This window comes from Rhinichthys klamathensis, unplaced genomic scaffold (genome assembly GCF_029890125.1).
Source record: "Rhinichthys klamathensis goyatoka isolate OS25496 unplaced genomic scaffold, OSU_Roscu_1.1 h1tg000060l_1, whole genome shotgun sequence".
NCBI lineage: Eukaryota > Metazoa > Chordata > Actinopteri > Cypriniformes > Leuciscidae > Rhinichthys > Rhinichthys klamathensis.
In genome coordinates this window covers 702,167-725,841 of record NW_026606605.1, presented here as the reverse complement: position 1 = coordinate 725,841, position 23,675 = coordinate 702,167, and the positions used below count along the sequence as shown (strand labels likewise).

The following is a 23,675-nucleotide window of genomic DNA, read 5'->3' as shown; positions in this document are numbered from 1 at the left end:
CTTGCTTACCAGGAACTTTGCATGTCTTGATGAACTTCATCATGTGTCTCTCTACTGCTTTTACCTCACTGTCCTCCCATTTCTTTTTTGGAGCGTGTGAAGAACCTATGAAATAGTTAAAAAGTAAATTCTCATTACAACTAAATCGGTGAGTAAAGACCAAATCAAGATTGTGTCCTCATGTGTTGATTATTTGAATTTGGCTGGATATTGCTGCTTGGAGCTAATTCATGTTTATTTGATTATTGTTGTTTGTGCAGTTTAGAGATTTTTCTTACATTGATCCACCTGTGAAACAGATTGATCAGATTGAACAGGTTGAACAGGTTGATCAGATTGAACAGGTTGAACAGGTCGATCAGTCTCTGCTGGTGCTGTTGTCTGAGATAGGTCACTGTAGTCCTCCTCATCACTTGACATGGAATCACCTTGGGCCTCAAGTTGCTCTAAATAATTAAATGACAATAAAATTAACACTATATTGCTTATACTTAGTATCTGTGACATGATGTGTTTTGCAAATAAGTACAGCACAGATACACACAGACTAAATATACTCATACCATTTGGGTCAATTTCAATGTCATCAAGTTTCTTTCCTTTGTAGTCAGACAGTGTTCCTTTCTCCATGGCCATTAGGACTTTACTCATTTTTGCCAGCTGCAGTGTTCCCTCTGGTAACCGGTAATACTGTCTGTGGATTCTGATATCGTGACCAAGGAAATCAGCCAGTTGGTCTGCTTCATTCTCATCAAGGTTAAGAATTTTAGACATGGTTGCTATGTGTTTCCTGAGCCTAGTTGATGACAGTGCTTCAGGGTTCTTTATGCCACATTCGCAAGCAGCTTTGTTGATGCACTCTCCACCTCTGTAGGCTGACATTGCTCCACATCTGGCAAACATAAAGGGATTCTCTGCTGGAACACCACAAAGCTCCCGCGTTTCAACGAGCAGCTCCATGGCAGAAACCATGGAAGGCTTGAGGAGCACAGGAACCTTTCTGCCTCGTTTACCCCGGATCTCAACTCTTGTGAAGTGCAGACACAGCTTCCTCTCAAACTCAGACAGACAGATGGCAATGTCTTTGTGTAGCTCAGAAGAATCCCTACTTTTAAAAGCTGACAAAAGCATCCGGGATACCTCACCTTCTCTCCTTCGGTTGAACAGGATGACCTGGGACAGTGTGACCTTGGCTAGAGCAGAGTAGCTGTCAGCAGAAGGGCAAGTTCTGAGCTTACTTAGGAGCCCATCGTGTTTCTTTTCAAGATGTGTGTGCAGGACTTTGACATCCTGAGTGAAAGGAATGATCTGTGGTGTGTTCCACTTGGCTTCTTTCAATGTAGTTATAGCACCAGCAGAAATGTACTCATTCCACCTTGCCTGGTGTATTTTCCTGAAGTCTCGGGCGCATTCAGCACGATCATGATCTCCATACATCATGGCATTGCTCTCAACAATGCTACAGACCTTGTTTAAAGAATGCCCAAGTTTGAGAGCTAAAGAAGGAATGCGGTAGGAGTTTTTCTCTTCATTGTAGCCACATAAAACTTTAACAGCTGCTATGACATGTTTGAAGTTTGCTGGTATGAAGAAGTCTACCATTGTTCTCAGTGGGGTAATCTTCCTTGCTTCAAGAAGAAGTCTGCCTACTTCTCTCATCTTCTGTCTGATGTAGTCATGTTTGGTCACATCAGACCCCATCCTGTTGAACATGTGCTCCCCCAGCTGCATGATGCATCTGTCAGTATGAACTACACGCGAAACTTCATCATAGTTCATAAAGGACAGTATTTTCTTGAAACCTTTGCTCACTTCTAAGCCAACTGGTGTGTTTAAAGCACACAGAGATCGAACTCTTTTCCTGCCCTGGGCATCATCCTCTTTAGGTTTAAGGGGACAGTTTTTGATATGCTTCCAAAGGCTATGCTTGTTGTAAAGCCCTTGGCAGTAAATGCAGTGAATAAATTCTTTGGCTCTTTGTCTATTTTTTGGACGGTAGCAGGCAATCATCTCCCCATGTCCTTGTCTCACCACATCTGTGTTGTGGGCAAAGTTGCCCCTTTTTCTAAGGAGGTTTAACTGGACTTGTCTTTCTTTGGAATGTTTTGGAAATGCTATTGCCTTTACAACCCCCACTTCGTTGCGATGGACAAATTCAAGGTGTCTTGCCATTTTTGAATATGGCTTAGAGCAATAAAGGCAATACTGCTTCTTGTTGTACGCCTTGCGTTCCTGCTTTGGTGATGGCATTGACTGAATAAAAGTCTTTTCACCAGACAAAGTGTTTGTCTCTTTAGATTGGCATTTCATCTTTTTTGGTGATGGTGCGGTCATAAATTGATCAGATGAACTACCTGCCTCGTTGGGAGATGTTGGATGTATCAAAGCACTTTTGACCATGTCATGTCCAGAAGAACTACCATCCGATTCATCGGAGCTGATTTTTGGTATGTAGTCAACATCGCTGTAGTCTGTGACATCGCTGTAGTCTGTGTCACAGACGGAACTTCCGGAATACTGAATGAGAGAATTTAACACTTACTCAAGGCAGTGGTTGCTGTAACATTACGTTTCATCATATTGCGGATACTATTATGCAAGCCAATTCATAATTATGCAAAAAAAAATTGCATATAAAGTATCACATGGCAAGTCACATACCTGTCTTTTTCTTGATGGCCTTAAAGAGGATATCTGGAAGAGGATGAATACAAACCAATATAAATGATATATAATTTCATATAATCTATTGTTAGTTCTACCAGTGCAATACACCCCGACCATCCCAATAATTCAGCAAATGAATCTACCCACCTCCCATGAGAGTGTCTCAGACACCTGTGATGAGTGAACCACTGGTGTTGACACAGCACAAGGTGAAGATAAGGGTGGAGCAGGCGAGGATGAGGATGATGAATGCTGCGCATAAGGCGATGAGGGCTTCACAGGCGAGGATGATGAAGGCTGCACAGGCGAGGCTGATGAAGGCTGCACAGGCGAGGCTGATGAAGGCTGCACAGGCGAGGCTGATGAAGGCTGCACAGGCCAGGCTGATGAAGGCTGCCCAGGCGAGGCTGATGAAGGCTGCCCAGGCGAGGCTGATGAAGGCTGCCCAGGTGAGGATGATGAAGGCTGCACAGGCGAGGATGATGAAGGCTGCCCAGGCCAGGCTGATGAAGGCTGCCCAGGCCAGGCTGATGAAGGCTGCCCAGGCGAGGATGATGAAGGCTGCCCAGGCGAGGCTGATGAAGGCTGCACAGGCGAGGATGATGAAGGCTGCCCAGGCGAGGATGATGAAGGCTGCCCAGGCGAGGATGATGAAGGCTGCCCAGGCGAGGATGATGAAGGCTGCCCAGGCGAGGATGATGAAGGCTGCACAGACGAGGCTGATGAAGGCTGCCCAGGCGAGGCTGATGAAGGCTGCCCAGGCGAGGATGATGAAGGCTGCCCAGGCGAGGCTGATGAAGGCTGCACAGGCGAGGCTGATGAAGGCTGCACAGGCGAGGCTGATGAAGGCTGCCCAGGCCAGGCTGATGAAGGCTGCCCAGGCGAGGCTGATGAAGGCTGCCCAGGCGAGGCTGATGAAGGCTGCCCAGGCGAGGCTGATGAAGGCTGCCCAGGCGAGGCTGATGAAGGCTGCACAGACGAGGCTGATGAAGGCTGCACAGGCGAGGATGATGAAGGCTGCCCAGGCGAGGCTGATGAAGGCTGCACAGGCGAGGCTGATGAAGGCTGCACAGGCGAGGCTGATGAAGGCTGCCCAGGCGAGGCTGATGAAGGCTGCACAGACGAGGCTGATGAAGGCTGCCCAGGCGAGGATGATGAAGGCTGCCCAGGCGAGGCTGATGAAGGCTGCACAGGCGAGGATGATGAAGGCTGCCCAGGCGAGGCTGATGAAGGCTGCCCAGGCGAGGCTGATGAAGGCTGCCCAGGCGAGGCTGATGAAGGCTGCACAGGCGAGGATGATGAAGGCTGCCCAGGCGAGGCTGATGAAGGCTGCCCAGGCGAGGCTGATGAAGGCTGCCCAGGCGAGGCTGATGAAGGCTGCCCAGGTGAGGCTGATGAAGGCTGCACAGGCGAGGCTGATGAAGGCTGCCTAGGCGAGGATGATGAAGGCTGCCCAGGCGAGGCTGATGAAGGCTGCACAGACGAGGCTGATGAAGGCTTCACAGGCGAGGATGATGAAGGCTGCCCAGGCGAGGCTGATGAAGGCTGCACAGGCGAGGATGATGAAGGCTGCACAGGCGAGGCTGATGAAGGCTGCCCAGGCGAGGATGATGAAGGCTGCCCAGGCCAGGCTGATGAAGGCTGCCCAGGCGAGGCTGATGAAGGCTGCACAGGCGAGGATGATGAAGGCTGCCCAGGCGAGGCTGATGAAGGCTGCCCAGGCGAGGCTGATGAAGGCTGCCCAGGCGAGGCTGATGAAGGCTGCCCAGGCGAGGATGATGAAGGCTGCCCAGGCGAGGCTGATGAAGGCTGCCCAGGCGAGGCTGATGAAGGCTGCCCAGGCGAGGATGATGAAGGCTGCCCAGGCAAGGCTGATGAAGGCTGCCCAGGCGAGGCTGATGAAGGCTGCACAGGCGAGGATGATGAAGGCTGCCCAGGCGAGGCTGATGAAGGCTGCCCAGGCGAGGATGATGAAGGCTGCACAGGCGAGGATGATGAAGGCTGCACAGGCGAGGATGATGAAGGCTGCACAGGCGAGGATGATGAAGGCTGCACAGGCGAGGATGATGAAGGCTGCACAGGCGAGGATGATGAAGGTGACGTGGGAGGTGTTGATGTTGATGAGGACAGGGCAGGAGGGCATGAGGTTGATGAGGCCATTATAGAGGTGGACACAGCACAGGGTGCTGATGAAGAGGGTGCACCAGATATGGATGCGACTGAGGATGACTGTAACAGTCTTGATTGAAACCGCTTCTGCAGATATATAAAGAGATATTTAGCTTAAACAAGAATAAAATGACATTAAAAATATTGAAAACTGTGGCACCCATATAAAACAAAACAAACACACTGTAGGGGTAAACAAAAAATAAAGAAACGTGTTTTGCACACTTCAAAGCAAAGATCATTAATAAAATAAAAAACAACAAAATTGTGACAATAGTCAAATTAATAGTTACACTGGTTCAGACATTAAAACTCTGAACCAATAACTACTTAAATGATTAGTTCACTTCAGAATTAAAATTTCCTGATAATTTACTCGCCATCATCACACCATCTAAGATGTTCATGTCTTTCTTTCTTCAGTGTAAAAGAAATGAAGGTTTTTGAGGAACACACTCCAGGTGTTTCTCCATATAGTGACTTCAATGGGGTCCAACGGGGGGGCTTGTTTGTGTGATAGACATTTTGAACAATCTTTAATGACTCGTGACTACTGAGTTGTCTCAGAGAGTGATTCTTTAATTTTGTGTTGACTGCGCACACACAACATCCTATAGGTTCTGTACTGGAAACAGAAATGATTAGTTAAATCACTCGAGTCTTTGGGTCCTTCGTTCTTCCCATCAGTCCCATTGAGGCTATGCTGTCAGTACTGGAAAGATAAATGATTAGTTCACCTCTCAAGTCCTCGAAGACTCAAAATATGAACTAATCAATTCTGCATCCAGTATTGACTGCATAGCTCAATGGGGCTGCCACGTGATGAACGAATGACTTGAACCCGAAGTCGATAGACTCGAAACGTGTACGTATCCGGTACTACAGACTGCATAGCTCAATGGGGCTGCCACGTGATGAACGAATGACTTGAACCCGAAGTCGATAGACTCGAAACGTGTACGTATCCGGTACTACAGACTGCAAAGTTAAGTTTATGAGGATGTCACAGGATGAACGAACGGCTTAGATCGGGAGGTGAGGTAACTAACAGACTGCATAGCCTGAAGACCCAAATAAATTAATGAATCATTTCCGTCTCTCATAATTTGGCCTTTTCCTTGCATCGCACTTTTTTTCTTATTCTAAATGCGATCAACATTTGATGTGTTTGGGGAATTTGGCTACCATTTTAAATACATTCTACTGAAATGAACAAAAGGTTTTCGAAAAAAGATTTGTTAATTTTGATGAACGAGATTCAAAGATCCAAGTCAGTAAAATGATCCGAACGTGCCACAACTATTACACACGTGTGCTGGATGAAGTGGATATGCACCTGTAGTCAACTGGTTGCCTGTGTTGTTCATTATTTTGGGGGCGGAGCAATGAAGGGAGGTGTGTGTTTGTTTGGCTGTCGATTTTAAATATCAACAGTGTTTATCAGAAATCACTGACTGCACTTTTAACTAGCTGGCAGTAAACATCAGTAGATCGCTGCTGCATGTATGAGATGGTTACCGTTTTATTCCTTGATGTTCTTGCTTTGCCTGACAGCTTATGTGGACCCTTGCTGTTCACCTTGTCCAATTCAGGAAAGGGAAGAGAAGCTGCACAATGGGGCTAAGAAAGCAGGAAATATTTGTGAAGGACAGAAAAACTTGTTTATGTTCATTTCTCTAGCTGTCCTACACTTTAACTATCATTTCTTTCACACACATCTCTAAGCTGAAATAGTCAATAATATAATGATACAGATGTTTTAAAGTGGACCTACCGATTTCTGCGGGCCCAAACTGCTGGCTGGCTTTTTATCAGTGGATTCTGCTGATGCTTGATTTAAAGGCTTCAGAAATATGAGACCACAATCACATGGTAACTAATCAGAATGACAGTAAAAGATTATCATGAATTACTGATCAATCTCTTTAGCATTTTCTTGATAGTACCTTGACTCGCCATGGCCAATCTGAGTCTCCATAATTGTAAGTGATTTCTTCTCCTGGTAGAATGTCTCGTACAGCAAAGAGACACAGGTGAGGTTTTCTGCTCACTTCAACGGTTCTCATTTTGCAAGTAGGATTTCTGGTCTGATCGTTTACAAGTCTTCCCAAGGACAACCCGTCTTCTTTAGATGCATCCATGCTATAAAGACATCCAATTATCACTCAATACTTGTAATCTTAGTATACATGATAGAAATGTACAGTTATTTTCTATAAGTGGTTCTGAACCCCAGTCCTGGGAACCCACCGCTCTGCATATGCTGTATGTCTCGTGTTTTAATCCAGCTGATTCAGATGAGGAGTTTATCATCAGAACACGGCTCTATGAACTCAACTGAGTGTGTCTGGTGAAGGAGACATACAGAATCTGCAGAGAGGGTCTGAAAACCACTGATATATATGATAGTGTACTGCAACATCCTCTCAGCTCTCAGATAAAGCCATCTCAAATTAAAGGGATACTTCACCTCTGCGAAGATGAATATGTATTTAAAATGGGTCATTTATGTAGAAGAAATGTGAAATTATTTTTGAATTTGGAGCTTTCTACTGTAGACTGAGAAAAGCCAGAAAATGTATTTTTGGCTTATGTGGATGAAAGACAACAACTCCCAGAATGCACTTGCTTCGCTGCCCTAGGAGGCCACGCCTACCGGTAACAGAGCGCAGTAGTTAAACAACAAGTATAGGCTACTAGTGAGTTCGAAAATGTGTTTTGAGATCGCCCAAAATGTTCGGGATTCGGCTTTTGCGTTCTACAGTCACCATTCATTATGTTTACTGTGGCGAGCAGGACGAGTGAGAGCCGCGGGAGAACGACGCGAGTCATGTTTACTGTGGCGAGCAGGACGAGTGAGGGCCGCGGGAGAACGACACGAGTCATGTTTACTGTGGCGAGCAGGACGAGTGAGGGCCGCGGGAGAACGCGCGAGTCATGTTTACTGTGGCGAGCAGGACGAGTGAGGGCCGCGGGAGAACGGCACGAGTCATGTTTACTGTGGCGAGCAGGACGAGTGAGGGCCGCGGGAGAACGGCACGAGTCATGTTTACTGTGGCGAGCAGGACGAGTGAGGGCCGCGGGAGAACGGCACGAGTCATGTTTACTGTGGCGATCAGGACGAGTGAGGGCCGCGGGAGAACGGCACGAGTCATGTTTACTGTGGCGAGCAGGACGAGTGAGGGCCGCGGGAGAACGGCACGAGTCATGTTTACTGTGGCGATCAGGACGAGTGAGGGCCGCGGGAGAACGGCGCGAGTCATGTTTACTGTGGCAAGCAGGACGAGTGAGGGCCGCGGGAGAACGGCGCGAGTCATGTTTACTGTGGCGAGCAGGACGAGTGAGAGCCGCGGGAGAACGACGCGAGTCATGTTTACTGTGGCGAGCAGGACGAGTGAGGGCCGCGGGAGAACGGCGCGAGTCATGTTTACTGTGGCGAGCAGGACGAGTGAGGGCCGCGGGAGAACGACGCGAGTCATGTTTACTGTGGCGAGCAGGACGAGTGAGGGCCGCGGGAGAACGACACGAGTCATGTTTACTGTGGCGAGCAGGACGAGTGAGGGCCGCGGGAGAACGCGCGAGTCATGTTTACTGTGGCGAGCAGGACGAGTGAGGGCCGCGGGAGAACGGCACGAGTCATGTTTACTGTGGCGAGCAGGACGAGTGAGGGCCGCGGGAGAACGACGCGAGTCATGTTTACTGTGGCGAGCAGGACGAGTGAGGGCCGCGGGAGAACGACACGAGTCATGTTTACTGTGGCGAGCAGGACGAGTGAGGGCCGCGGGAGAACGCGCGAGTCATGTTTACTGTGGCGAGCAGGACGAGTGAGGGCCGCGGGAGAACGGCACGAGTCATGTTTACTGTGGCGAGCAGGACGAGTGAGGGCCGCGGGAGAACGCACGAGTCATGTTTACTGTGGCGAGCAGGACGAGTGAGGGCCGCGGGAGAACGGCACGAGTCATGTTTACTGTGGCGAGCAGGACGAGTGAGGGCCGCGGGAGAACGGCACGAGTCATGTTTACTGTGGCGAGCAGGACGAGTGAGGGCCGCGGGAGAACGGCGCGAGTCATGTTTACTGTGGCGAGCAGGACGAGTGAGGGCCGCGGGAGAACGGCACGAGTCATGTTTACTGTGGCGAGCAGGACGAGTGAGGGCCGCGGGAGAACGGCACGAGTCATGTTTACTGTGGCGATCAGGACGAGTGAGGGCCGCGGGAGAACGGCACGAGTCATGTTTACTGTGGCGAGCAGGACGAGTGAGGGCCGCGGGAGAACGCGCGAGTCATGTTTACTGTGGCGAGCAGGACGAGTGAGGGCCGCGGGAGAACGGCACGAGTCATGTTTACTGTGGCGATCAGGACGAGTGAGGGCCGCGGGAGAACGGCGCGAGTCATGTTTACTGTGGCGAGCAGGACGAGTGAGGGCCGCGGGAGAACGACGCGAGTCATGTTTAATGTGGCGAGCAGGACGAGTGAGGGCCGCGGGAGAACGGCGCGAGTCATGTTTACTGTGGCGAGCAGGACAAGTGAGGGCCGCGGGAGAACGGCACGAGTCATGTTTACTGTGGCGAGCAGGACGAGTGAGGGCAGAGGGAGAACGGCTCGAGTCATGTTTACTGTGGCGAGCAGGACGAGTGAGGGCCGCGGGAGAACGACACGAGTCATGTTTACTGTGGCGAGCAGGACGAGTGAGGGCCGCGGGAGAACGACACGAGTCATGTTTACTGTGGCGAGCAGGACGAGTGAGGGCAGCGGGAGAACGGTGTGAGTCATGTTTACTGTGGCGAGCAGGACGAGTGAGGGCCGCGGGAGAACGACACGAGTCATGTTTACTGTGGCGAGCAGGACGAGTGAGGGCCGCGGGAGAACGACACGAGTCATGTTTACTGTGGCGAGCAGGACGAGTGAGGGCCGCGGGAGAACGACACGAGTCATGTTTACTGTGGCGAGCAGGACGAGTGAGGGCCGCGGGAGAACGACACGAGTCATGTTTACTGTGGCGAGCAGGACGAGTGAGGGCCGCGGGAGAACGACACGAGTCATGTTTACTGTGGCGAGCAGGACGAGTGAGGGCCGCGGGAGAACGGCGCGAGGCCGGTGGCGTGATTACTGATGAGCGACACCTGTGAGACGAAATTTTCTTAGCAATGTTAAAATGCACATCAACCGATCACTTGTTTAGCTTTCATGTAAACACTACATTCAGATTCACCAATCGGAATGAATTCAGTTAGATTGAAACAAAAGGTGTGCATGTAAACAATGAATGGCGACTGCAGAAAGCAAAAGCTGAATCCCGGACATCGACGGCCGGACATGTCCGGGAAAAAGAGGATGGTAACCCCTACTACTCAGCTTTCGCCACAGAACAAGAACCTGCTAGCTTAGCTTCCAGAAAAAGATGTCTGACACTATGTGTACATTGTGTGAGTGAGATCCCACCCTCTATGGGCGGGTTGAGAACATGCGGGACAGCCCCTACTACTGGCTGTAGTCTTTAGCCTCTGGCCAAAAAATCCTCCGATGACGCAAAATGACGAATTTTGCTTCATCGGAGGATTTTTTCCAGACAAAAAATACATAAATCTCTCGTCTCAGGGGGATATGAGGGTGGAAAGCATGGTAATTCGAAAATACTACAGGTTTTCTACTAATACAAAGCTTAATGCTAAATCCTGAACTATCCCTTTAACCATTTTGTTCTCTTTAGGGAATACAGAGAAAAACTCTGGTGCGGTTTGAATGAAATATGAGCATAACATGGACCAGAGACATATAAACGAACCAAAAACAGGAAGATGTGACCCTAAAAAGGACAAACTGGTCAAGCATAACAGGTTTGACGATAGAAATGCCAATCTGAACACTAAGCAGACCCGGACCAAACGAACCAAGCGAACAGAACTACAGGCATGAACACACCCTGAGTATTTTACAGTTCCAGATATTTTATCATCACTACTACATCAATCCAACAGTTCTTTACTCACCACCAATTTCTGCCATGCCACTGAAAATCAAACAGGAACGTGTTCTCAGCTTCAGTGTAGTGTTCAGTTCGAGCAAGACTCTCCTCTGAACTCAGAAGTTCACCTCTGTATTCAAGAACAAAATCCCCTCTGAAGAAAGCTCCAGTGGTGAAAACTCCACGCCCTGAAGAGGAGAAATTCATTAGCAGCAGTTTCTTTAATGTCAACTATTATTTTGATTATTACTAAAAGTTCTTAACCATATGATGTACATTATATGATGTAAAAGGGAAATTACTGTAGGAAAATAGTCAATAGCCAGGCTAATCTCAAAGTATGCTTTGCTTTTTATACTTTACATTATACTTTTAAAGGGGTCATGACATGAGACCAAATTTGCCTTGATCTTTTGGTATATAAGAGATCTATGTATTATTAAAACTTCCTGCAAGTTTAATAGCTTAAGATGCCCCCCCCCCCCCCATTATAAACGAAGCATTTATTTAATCAAGCTCTAAATACAGCTCGTTGTGGATCCATGGTACGAGGTGACGTCACGGTACGAAGTGACGTACCAGTCGTTTGCATATGACCGCCTCCAGCACAAGACAACTATGCCTCATTTCGCATCATCGCATGCGTTGTCATGCAGCGAGTGGGTCTGTTTACAAGAAGATTGCGATGCCACGCAGACGTGCTGTTCCTGGCTGCGGACAAACAACATGTTTGAATACGCCACCGAACGATCCAGGCGTCAGGGAAAGCAGTTGGATGCAGTTTATTTGCCCCGCCAAACAGGGGTGATTCTAGGATTTTATAAATGGGGGGGCCACAGGGTGGACCAAGGACCAGTCAGGGGGGCCCATGGGAAATCAGCTAGAAAATTCAACTAGAAATAAATACTTGTTTAGAAAATATTAAACACGAATTAAAAAATCTTTGCAATGCCCAGTGCCCTAATATAGATGGTATTAAATGTGGCACTGAACAAGAGCCTGAAAATCATTTTGTATTTAACATGGATTGGACCACACAGTTTTGTTCTTATAAATAAAAAAAACATCACCTAGGCATTAATTAGTCATCTAACATGCATTATTCTCAACACAAACATTGAATGTGTGTGTGAGTGTCGGTGAACGTTCTCTGCATGAAATCGGTCTCTAAAATGATTTCTTAAAGAAATCTTGGATGTCCTGTTGCGGTGTATAAATAAACAAAAACCCATTAAGTATCTAAATTACACAGTTGCATGTAGCTATGGTGTTAGTTAACATTCTCACATTTTAATGTTCACCACGGCACGACTTTTTTGGAAAAAGATTATTGTGCCTTTAGTATTTAAAACAACAGATAGAGTAATCTATTAAAAATCTATAAAAATTATCTATTTTATATTTATGTGGTCGTGCGCTGCCACGGAATCTCTATTCAGTCTGCCGAAATTACGTTAGCTGATCTAACGGTACTGGCTTGATCAGTCACACATGAAAGTAATCAGACTAACATACGGTGCAATATTTACAATGACGTGTCGAGGTATCTCTCTCTCTCTCTCCTACTGTTTTAAAAACGCGGACCTGTGATTTCGCTTTGCGAATCGCAAATCAAGCAGTGATTGACAGCGCTCTGATCCAATGGCGTTGGGCATTGTCAGGTTGACAGTAAATCTAGCCCAATGATGTTGGGGGGGCACCAGGGGGGGGTCAATCATATTCCAGGGGGGCCAGTGCCACCCCGTGCCCCCCTTCTAGACACGCCCCTGCCGCCAAAGCCTTATTTGATCGGTGAGTGATGTAGATGAGTGTGACAGGGCGCATGTTACTGAAAGAACGAGCAGAGCCCCGGCCGCGCGCGCGCCTTCAAACTGTCTTGCTCTCTCTCTCCCTCCCTCGCGCATATGCAGGGATGCAAACACATGTATGGTCCAAAAAGAGAGAGGTAATCGAAGCCCTCGCCCCGCAAATTTTCTTATAGAAAATATCCAGAAACTTACATTGCCACCAACCCCTGCCATCCCCGGCCCACCCCTATAGGCACATATAGTAAAATTAAATTCGAATAAAGTTGACAAAAAAGGTTTTATAAAAAGATAAACCTCATTCTTTTTATAAAAATGATTTAAAGGCTGAAATATACGAGTAAAAAAAGACAAATTACTTGACATGTACATTAACACTAGAACTCCCAAGGCAGTCATTTTGACTGTTTTAAAATTTTGCAATGTAATAACTTTGTTGAAATAAAACCCATGTAACTATAGGACCCTGACTTTTCCTAAATGTGTCTATATTTTATTCTATCATTGTTATTTTATTAAAATTACAAGACACAAAAGACTGAGTTTTGAGTATTTCTACCTTGAATGGTCATAACAGTCATACTGACCGTATGCATTACAGACCGTGTGTCGGTTGCTCCTTTTTCCTGCTCTTGAAGATGCATCACCGTTGACTAGCAACAATTTCTCTTGTTGTTTGTTTAGTCTATTGCAAAGCTGAAATCTAGCTTTAGCTTCGAGCTAAAACCAAATTGAAATATTGAAAAGAGAATATCAGAACAATGTCAGCAAGAAGAATGACTGCCACAGAGGCTTTAGCCATGCTTCAGAGCCTTGATGAGGCTGAGTGGTTGTTGGTTAACTAATACAATTTTACATACATCATAATTAAAATGTAGTGTTCTGATGTTTATTATTACCTATCCTAACATAACAGATCCATTTATTCTTAGATTTGATATAGCTTTTTGAAATGATATGCAAATAATGTATGAGCAGTCAGAATGACTGCTATGGCCATTATAGTAGTTATAGAATTCTGGGAGTCCTAGTGTTAATGCATATTAGCTTATATTTTATTATTAATAGTAAAATAACAGTCTGATTTTCCCGTGGCGTCTGTTGTTGCTATGCAACCATGCACTGCACTCTCCACAATGACAAAGAAGTTTTAGTAGGATTTTGACTGTACCACTTCTGCATGAGATGAGAACACTTTTTGAGAACACTTTTTAAGATGTTCTTGGGTCAAGAAAACGCTCGCTCTGTCTGGATGTGCTTAAATCCACAATAAGGACACTTTCCAGTCACACATGCTCACTTCAATAAGCCACAGAACGCAGGTTAATGTGTTTACATGCTGGGCAAATCTGGAATAAGGGGCAAAAATCTAGCGGTGTCGATTGGTTTATGCTTATGCCGTTTATGATGACCTTAGTCTGCGTTTACATGACCACACGCACTATGGGCTTATTGTGCATAATTGGGCTAAGAATGCGCAAATAAACACTGACTTTGGGTTGATGGAACCAGAAATGCAAAAATGCAACTGTTTTTGTTTTCGGGCTAATGCCTGCAGAACTCTATTCAGAAATCTTGACTGCACAATAAAAATAAATTATATATTAAATTATCAGTTTTGTAGAGTAACGTTATTACTGCTTATTCATAAATACTTGCCTTTATATTTGCTGATGAACTGCTCTTGAAGCTCAGGCTTGTCGGTTTCACAGGTAATGTGATGCTCAGCGTCCTGCAGAGGTTTCTTACGTCTTTTATTTCCCAGCATGGCGACTTACTTTCTTGAAATGACTGGGAAAAAAAAAAATATATATATATATATATATATATATATAATGTGAATGAAATAAACAAGCATATTTAAAAAATCTTGTTGATCTTACTGGAATTGTTCACCCAAAAACATACGTAATTAACATACAATTATGTTAAGTGTTCCAATTGAACCTCATGTTGTTCCAAACACGTGTGTTTTTTCTGTTCAACACTTAAGTATATATTTATATTATATCACAGAGCTCTATTCAATGACAGCACGTGTGACCAGTCTACAACAGGAATTTAGATTAAAAAAAGGCAATGTCAATGATGCCAAAAAACATTGGTTCTTGTGTGTCTTGTGACCACAATTGACATGAATCTACTATATTGATTAGCTACAGCATACAGGATATTTTCAGTCAATAACCAGCTAGATTTATATGGACTATTTCTAATGTGCTTTTTGTCTGCTTTGGACATTGAAACACACAATAAAAATACTATAAAGTGTCTATGTACCATCATTGGGCAAAAAAAGATAAAAAAGATAAATAATAAATCTAGAAAAAAACATTCCACTGAAAAAAAGATTTTTGGGCAAATATTGTATTACATAAAATTAAAAATATATCAAATAATAATGATATAAAAATATATAATTAATATTTTAAATCACAGTTGCAATTTGACAACACTTGAGAAAAACAATGATATAGTAGGCTATCACTGACTCGTTTTTTTTTTAATTTGTAGAATCTAAAGTACTATTATATAAGAAATAACAAAATTATATTTACTGGTCAATGCCTACAAGTAGGCAATATACTTTTTTCCTTATTGCAACAAATTATCAAATGAGAAACAAATAAAATACAATCGAGAAGTAAATAAAACCCTAAGCAAAAAATAATTAAACCACTAAAATAAACATACATCTTACTAACTTTCATATTTCACAATGTATTTAGTTATCATGCATTTTCAGGACAAGACTTCATCTCACCTTTCCTGCGTGGTGGAGGGTGGAGGGCTGTCGTCTGACTGTTTCGCGTCCCATTGTCACGTGTCTGCATTTCCCGGGAAAATACATCCACTGTCGCAGACGTGCGTAAATGACGTAGTTACGTATTTGGATTTCACGTTGCAATTGTGACTATTTATTTGACCGAATAGAAAACTCTCTGATGACAAGAATCTTTTTTTTTTTAATCGCAGTAGTGTTTCTTCTTCTTCTTCAAAAAAAAAAAAACTGTCGTGGATCAAGTCTTTCTAGTGGACAGAGCACATGATCACTTGTAAACGAACTCACCCGACTCGAACTAGGAACCAGTGCGCATGTCCGAACAAGCACAGGTTTAAAAGAGCAAAAAATGCAAAATGAGCAACCTAGATATCTTGAACAGACATCTTATTTTCTACTAATAGCATTTATTAATCAAAATAGTAAACTGATGTATGCAAATACACAGCAGGGCTGATATTCAAGCTGGTATAATATGTCTCTACTTTTGGAGTCTGTGTTGTTGTCAATTTATTCGAGTTAAGATGGGGGATGGGTGTGGATTATTTCGAGGCTCTAAATTAAACTTTAACAAGTACTTTAACAGCATTATCTTCTTTGTATTTCTTTCATAAATTAATGGTATTTTACATTACAGGGCGGAGAAGCTAATAGACCTTGTAAAAGTGCTTTAAAAACGCATAGCCACGACAGTTTGTGATCTTTTGAGCAGCACTTCTGCTTAGCTATCTACCTGTAACTGTCAGTCTGTTAGTTCAGCCAGAGACAAGTTCAACTCTCTGTCACTCCAGTCAGTCTCAGTGCTGTGGGGGAAGGGCGCGCGCGCGATCAGTCTCTCTCAGTGCTGTGGGGGAAGGGCGCGCGCGCGATCAGTCTCAGTGCTGTGGGGGAAGGGCGGCTGATCACAGTGTGAGCAGATCTCAGTCAGACTGACAGTCACAGGCAGAGCTAGGGTTAGGGTTAGGGTTAGTGCAGATCCAATGGCTTTTAAAATCAAATTAAGTACAAAATAATTATGTAAACAAACATTTAAACGTGTCAGCTTGATTCATGATTCTTTTAAACACTTTTTTTCTTTTGTATGACTATATGTAACTGCTCTGCCCCCCCCCCCCCCCTCTCTCTCTCTCTCTCTCTCTCTCTCTCTCTCTCTCTATCTATCTATCTATCGATTTATATATATATATATATATATATATATATATATATATATATATAGGCTATATATATATATATTGAGAGATAGATAGATAGAGAGAGAGAGAGTGAATGTATGCTGTAACTGCTCTCCTCTATAAACAGTTCTTATCAGTCGCTTTGGTACATTTCTTGAATCATCCTTAAGATTTGCAAACAAGGAAAGTGCATTTCGTACAAACAGCAGAACACAATAGGATTACATGACAGCATTTTGACATTCTTGTTTGTGACACAAGGCACTGATATGTTCATTGATATATATTGTACTAAGGATTTTTAACAAGTTACAGGCTTTTGATGGTTGTCAATATAACTGTATCAGTATTTTGAGAAGTAAACACTGGCTACGATTTTGATGACAATGAAAAGACTGCACATTATCTGTATGACACATAAACACATGTACCCATTATGAGACTGGACTCACAGATACACTGTTGGTCTGTTAAAAAATGACAATGCCATTGCGATGAACAGACTATTCAAACACATACTGTATATGTGTGTGTGTTACATTATGTCTCTATCAAGTATATTTATATAGCGCTTTTCACAATATAGATTGCATCAAAGCAGCTTCACAGTATCAATCAAAACATAATAACAATGTTCGTTTCTTAGTGGAAAAACATCCACGTTTGGTAGAGCTGATCAATGGTATTAATGATTGGTTAATTAATTTGAATATCCCCAACTGAGCAAGCCAAAGGCAACAGTGGCAAGGAACCGAAAAACTCCATCAAGTGACCCGATGGTGTCCTAAAACTCCATCAGGGACCCAATGGAGAAGAAAAAAACCTTGGGAGAACCCAGGCTCAGTGGGGGCCAGTTCTCCTCTGGCGTTTATGAACTAGAGGCCGGATTTACAGTAACTGCAAGGTAAAAATGTATATGAATGTCTCTAAACAGACTTTAAACGTGAACCTGTGATTAACGCTGATGGCGTTCACATGCGCATTAAGAATTGATTCTATAGTTATGTGCGTTTGAATATATGTGCGTAGGTTTGTATTTCCCTAGAAAACCATGCCTGAACAAATTACTTGTCTATAAATTTGATACATAATTTTGTTTTATTTTATCACTTCGGGGTAGGTACGCGAAACTAGATTCACAACGCTTTATCTGTAGAGTTTATTGTTTATTGTTTATTATTTAGATCCCCATTAGCTACTCCATTAAGCAGCAGCTATTCTTCCTGGGGTCTTAACAATTTTTCAACAAAATATTAACATCAAGGCTGTACAACAATGAAGACAAATACAGAAGTGCACACAACATCATTTAAGATATCTAATTAGTGGGAAAGGGATCTCTATCACGTATTTTTACTGTCTCATGTAAAATGCAAGTAGACTCCACTGTAATACAGTAAGTCTACAGCTTATGGTGAACAGTACAGTATAGTGAACACTGTCTGATTACACGCATGTTCTGTCTATAAAGACTTGAATGTTTGAGGACACACACGGTTGTTCTCCCAACATTCAGCTCAGCTTTCAACCCGCCTCGGCCATGAGGTCATGAACATGATCTACAATATTGGCCCCTATTTCTTCAGAAACCTACAATCTCTCTGTTTTACCTCTGTATCCTTCCACCACACATCCTTACTCCTCCTCTTCTTCTTCTCGGCTGTTACCCTGTTGTTCTTCCATTCTCAGAGTGTGTATGTGTTGTGCTCTGTCTATATGGCTTCCAGAGGAAGCTTCATGAGATGCACTCTGAGCGATTATAGAGAACTGGTGATCATTGATTGATCTAATGCTTTACATTCCCCTTCATTAGTGAAATTCAAAATTCACATCTGCAATTCAGGACAAAAAAAGTATAATAGAATTGTATAGAAAATATGTTTGACAGTTTATGACAACTAGTAATTTAATGCCTATATGTTTTGAGGGGTAAGACTATTCAACAGAGAACCAGTATAATACATTTTGATCAACATGACATAAGCAATTGATAATGTAAGAAACAGCAGACACTTACATTTATTGCATGAATGTACCAAAGCATTTGCAATTTGTTCAAAAGAATGATAAACTGCTTTCATGATGTGCACAAGTGACTAGATGATGTGGAGGTTGAACAAGAATTTTAGTTGTGATTTGAGAAATGCACCAAAGCGCCTTAAAAAAACGTATGTAATTAGTGTAAACATTTAATTAATATAATAATATAATATGAGAATGTTTCATGCAGCTGCTCTCCTCTATATAATATAATATAAAATAATATAATATATACTACAAAGAGAATGTTTGCTGTAACTGCTCTCCTCTTTATATAATATAAAATAATACAATGCAATATAATATAATAAGAATAATGTTTGCTGTAACTGCTCTCCTCAATATAATATAATATAATATAATATAATATAATATATAAAGAAAAAAGTTAGCTTGTTTGCTGTAGTGAATGTGTTGCTGTGGTAACTGGTAACGGAGTCCTGTCCTGCTCGTGCGGGGGGTGGGGGAGGGGCGGTGGCCACTCAGGGAAATCACTGATATTATGAGAGGAAACGGCAGAACGCAAAGTAGGAGAAAACACTTCAAACAAATAAAATCACTCATAAAAGCAAGCGATTTAGCATGTTTTCACATCTTTTGGTGGCTTGTGTGTTTTTATTAAACAAACTTGGATGAATAAATCATCACATCCATATTGACAGATTTAAACAGCTGTTCCTCCGCTTTTGGAAGAAAATATGTACTTTGTAAATTCACATGACGTAATGTCTCTGTCTCTTCCCCGCTTCAAACTCGTTCCTACATGATTAATAAACTCCTATGTAAGTTACTGTACAGCTGTATAGTCTCGGTGACGCGCAGCAGCGCGATCTTCACACACACATAACGTTACACAGAGCAGACTCCGATGCGAGAGCAAAACTGCGAGGATTAAAGTTTAATAACATGCCCATATACATCGTGAGAGCTCCTGCTGCTCAGGGTAAATTAGTCTATTTTTATTTAAATAATAATTATTGCGAATTTATCTATTATTGAATGTGGATTATCTGTCAATTCATTCATAATAATGATATCGCCTCCGCTCCGCCATTTTTGTTGATGACGTGATGGCCTCAGATTGGTCAGATCATTAAGTCCCGCTCTCATAGTGGCTTCCTGCGCTCTGATTGGTCAGAATCCCCGAAGTGTGTATCTTTTCCGGAAGTGCAGTACTCCTAGAGGGCGCTGTGTTATACACACTTTAGTGGGGGGGCATACACACTTCACATACACAAATCACTTAAAACTGATTTTTTGGGACAAGTGAGATTTTAAGTCTGGACACCATTTTAGAGTATGCTGAATGCCATTATATAGTCAAACAAATGAGGACATACAAAATGTCCTCAATTTTTGAGGTGGTCCTCAGTTTACTGGTGTGTATCCTGGTGAATGTACCCAAAAGGGACATAAACAAACACACACACACACACACACACACACACACACACACACACACACACACACACACACACACACACACACACACACACACACACACACACACACACACACACACACACACACACACACACACACGGACCAACACCTGCTTACAGCCCTTTTTTCATACATAACTCAGTCAATGCCTCTGATTAGTGGTTCAAACCAAATCCACCAACCAGCAGCTTCTTTAGTCAGAGGTCAGATAGGATGACAATGTGATTAAATGCTGTGGGATAAGTAATGCTGGATATCATTTTTATGGCTTGATGGCTCAGTAAGGTTTTGTACAGATTTTCGCAAACTCAATGGTGTGACAAAACCAGATAGGTTCTGCAAAGTTTGTAATCAAACTTGATTTGTTGAGAGGCTATTGGCAAGTGCCTTTGAGTAAGAGAGCTAAAGAAATGTTTCTACAGCGTTATGAGTTTCAGGCTGAGAAACGCGCCTGCCACCTTTCAACGTCTGATGAACCGGGTGGTTTCAGGCCTTGAAGGGTGTGCAGTGTATTTAGATGATCTTGTAGTGTTCAGCGATAGCTATAGCTCTAAAACGTTTGTGCAGTTCTGATGCGTTTGACAGAGGCAGGAATGACGGTAAACCTGGCAAAATCTGACTTTGCTCGGGCTACAATAACTTACTTTGGCAAAATCTGACTTTGCTCGGGCTACAATAACTTACTTTGGTTAAGTGGTGGGGAATGGTGAGGTTCGCCCAGTAAATGCCAAAATTCAGGCCATTCATGATTATCCTGCACCTACTACGAAAATGGAGCTTATACGCTTTTTAGGGTTAGTGAGTTGCTATCTTTCTTTTTGTAGGAACTTTCTCCTCTGTTGTTGCACCACTTACTGATATTTTGAAAACCAAGGTAAAATTAGTCCGGTCGTCAAATTATGTGCTGGCTTTTGACAATGTAAAGTCTCTGCTGTGCTCTTCTGCTGTCCTTGCAGCCCCCTTGCTTTGAAAGGTCCTTCTCTTTACTGGTCTAAAAAAATACATCATCCCTGCAGGACTCCCTGTGTAAATCTGTGCAGGACATCCCTGCACATATTTACACACCTTCAAATTTGAACATGAACTTTAAAACTTTTTAAGAACATGTTTTTTTTTTTTGTTGGTTGGTGTTGTAATTGTACTACACACCTTGAGGGGGCAACAAGGAGTAATACTCTCAGACATAAAACAGGTGTAGAGAGTAGAAGTAGTAGATTGGTAATGGAGGAATAAGCATGCCTTATGAATCCAAATGATCAATAGTCCTGATTGGGAAACTAAGAGTTTGATGCTCAATCGGAAGTAAGCATTGTTTATTTTCTTATGTTGACTGGTTGATGTATGAATATTTATTTTCCTAATGTAATGATTTTGTTTTGTAGAAGGACTTCACATTCTGTGGGGTTTGTCCTTCTGTCCCTCATGCCTGTTTGGGTTTGTTTGAAACTCTATGAAGTGAGTTTAGAAGCCATATGTCTTACTGCTGCGGATCCTGAAATTGGATTATACCCGCACGGTTGTGGATCATGAAGATGAATTATACCAACTATGTGATTTTGGATCAGCAATAAGTTTGACACTGGGAAGATGTGGGATTTGTATTCTTGGACCTGAGCTTTCATGGACATTGAGTTATATAGTATGGTCAATGAACTTTCAACGTGATTATCCTTGGCATCATCACCTTCGTCATCATCATCATTCAAAAACAGATAAGACTTTCATTTATATGTAACTGGTTATTGAGTGAAAAAAACCTGTAAGATCTTTTGTGTGTCCATGAGAGGGTTTTGAAAGATAAAAGAAAAATGCAATGAATGAGAAGTATTTATTTATTAGTTTCTGCATGTCACAGATTGTTTAAGATTGGTAATAAACATTTCCTGTGTACCCTCAAACAACATATAGCCTAGTTAGTGGAACCCACCCTATAAAAAACAGATTCATAACTCATTCTCTTGTGAGGTTAAGGAAGCAGTTATATATTAAACTCACAACTAGCCAAAGAACGAATTTTCTAACTTTCAGTAATTCATTTTCGATGTTCCTTATTTCGCTCCCATCACAGATGGCCCTCAATCTTATTCCTCAGTCTTTCCATCGCAAGAACAGATGAGTGGTATCTTTGAGCGAGAGGCTGTCAGAGCCTCACCGTCAGAACCGCTAATTCAATTTGATCAGTGAGAACATCACCCCACACCTTTCGACCCACTATGATCATCTGCCAGCAGGAATACTGATCATCTCCCTTCGTCGCCCGCAAGAGTCTTCGTTTCATTTGAGGTATGAAGATAGTCAGCCATTTTTCTAGACTTTCTTTCTTTTTTTTTTCCTGGAAGTTTTGTAGTGTGTCATAGTTTCAGGTTGTCTGAGACTTGAGAGCAGATCTGTGAGACGCGGGTTCAAAAGCCCGTTCTCTCATGAGAGGATCTCACAGGTATGAATATGTATCAGCAAGATGGCAGACGTGCAGTTTCTTTAGTTGGCCTAAGAAAGCCTTGCTTGCAGCAGCATTAACACAGCTCTGGCTCCAAGATCTCAGAGCAGAGAAAAGAAAAAAACTTCAAAAGCATATCTACAGCGATACAGCTTGTACCAGACAATCCTAAGGAGGAAGTTTCTAGTGAGCGCTTCATTTTCTCTTATATTCGTACTCGTTTTTCCTACTTTCCCTTAGCCCCTTTCTTGCTCGCTCTCTTTAACGCTCGCACACAGAGTAAGTCTTGCCCATTGCCTGGGTCTCTTTAATCATCAACGCTAGCACTGAATAACTAAACCGAACATCCCTAATACCGCCTGTTGTAGCCAGCTGGCTTGAACCCCAGGCTGTGGTCGTGTGCTAACTACAGAGCAGCTTTTTTCATGATGTAGTGCTCTTGCATGGTGAGAGATGGTTCGTTTTTATGCATGGCGCCTTGAGATAAGGTTCTTACTGCTTGAGTTTCCCCAAAATGTCAGAGAAAGGAGAGGGGGAACATGGCCCAGAGATGAATAACTTGTGTTGTAACAGCTAAATCTGATGTAGGAACCTCAAATATTTAGTGTTTTTTCTATCTTTCTATTTTTTTTTACAATTTTTGTTGCACTGTAAAAAAAAGTTGCTGCCTTAAATTTTTAAGTATCGACTTGGACGTTTAAGTCATTTCAACTTAAAGGGTTAGTTCACCCCAAAATGAAAATCTAAGGGATCGAAACTTGCCGCCCCAGAAAAGTTAAAGACATCGTTAAAATAGTCCAAGTGACTACAGTGGCTCAATCTTAAGTTTATCAAGCGATGAGAATACTTTTTGTGCGCAAAAAACAAACAAAAATAACGACTTTATTCAACTATTCATTTCCTTCTCTGTGGGCCTCGAGATTTCACATAGTGTAACTGCGCAGCGCTTCTAGGTTGTACGTCACACGCATCACACACATGACCAACGTCGGCCAATAGTGAGCCTACATGTGAGATATATGTTCGTAAAGTCTTCTTGATTTGTGGATTTTCTCACATTAGCCACTAGTCAAGTGTTTATAATAACATGGAAAATTGAGAGGCAACAGCACTTGACCACTGAATTTGCAGAAATCATTTAACTTTTAAAGGTGCTATATGTATTTTTTTAGCGGCCTCTATCGGTGATGTTGC

At 43.2% G+C, this 23,675-nt stretch overlaps 1 long non-coding RNA gene across 1 annotated transcript in view; it reads right to left on the bottom strand.

Annotated features, from left to right (window-relative positions):
- Positions 1-10,894: 10,894 nt before the first annotated feature.
- LOC130084235 (uncharacterized) overlaps positions 10,895-23,675 on the bottom strand; it is a 212,983-nt gene continuing 200,202 nt past the window's right edge. Inside the window, exon 3 of the long non-coding RNA XR_008806909.1 lies at positions 10,895-10,904. This is a non-coding gene — a long non-coding RNA (uncharacterized LOC130084235). The remainder of the gene's footprint in view (positions 10,905-23,675) is intronic.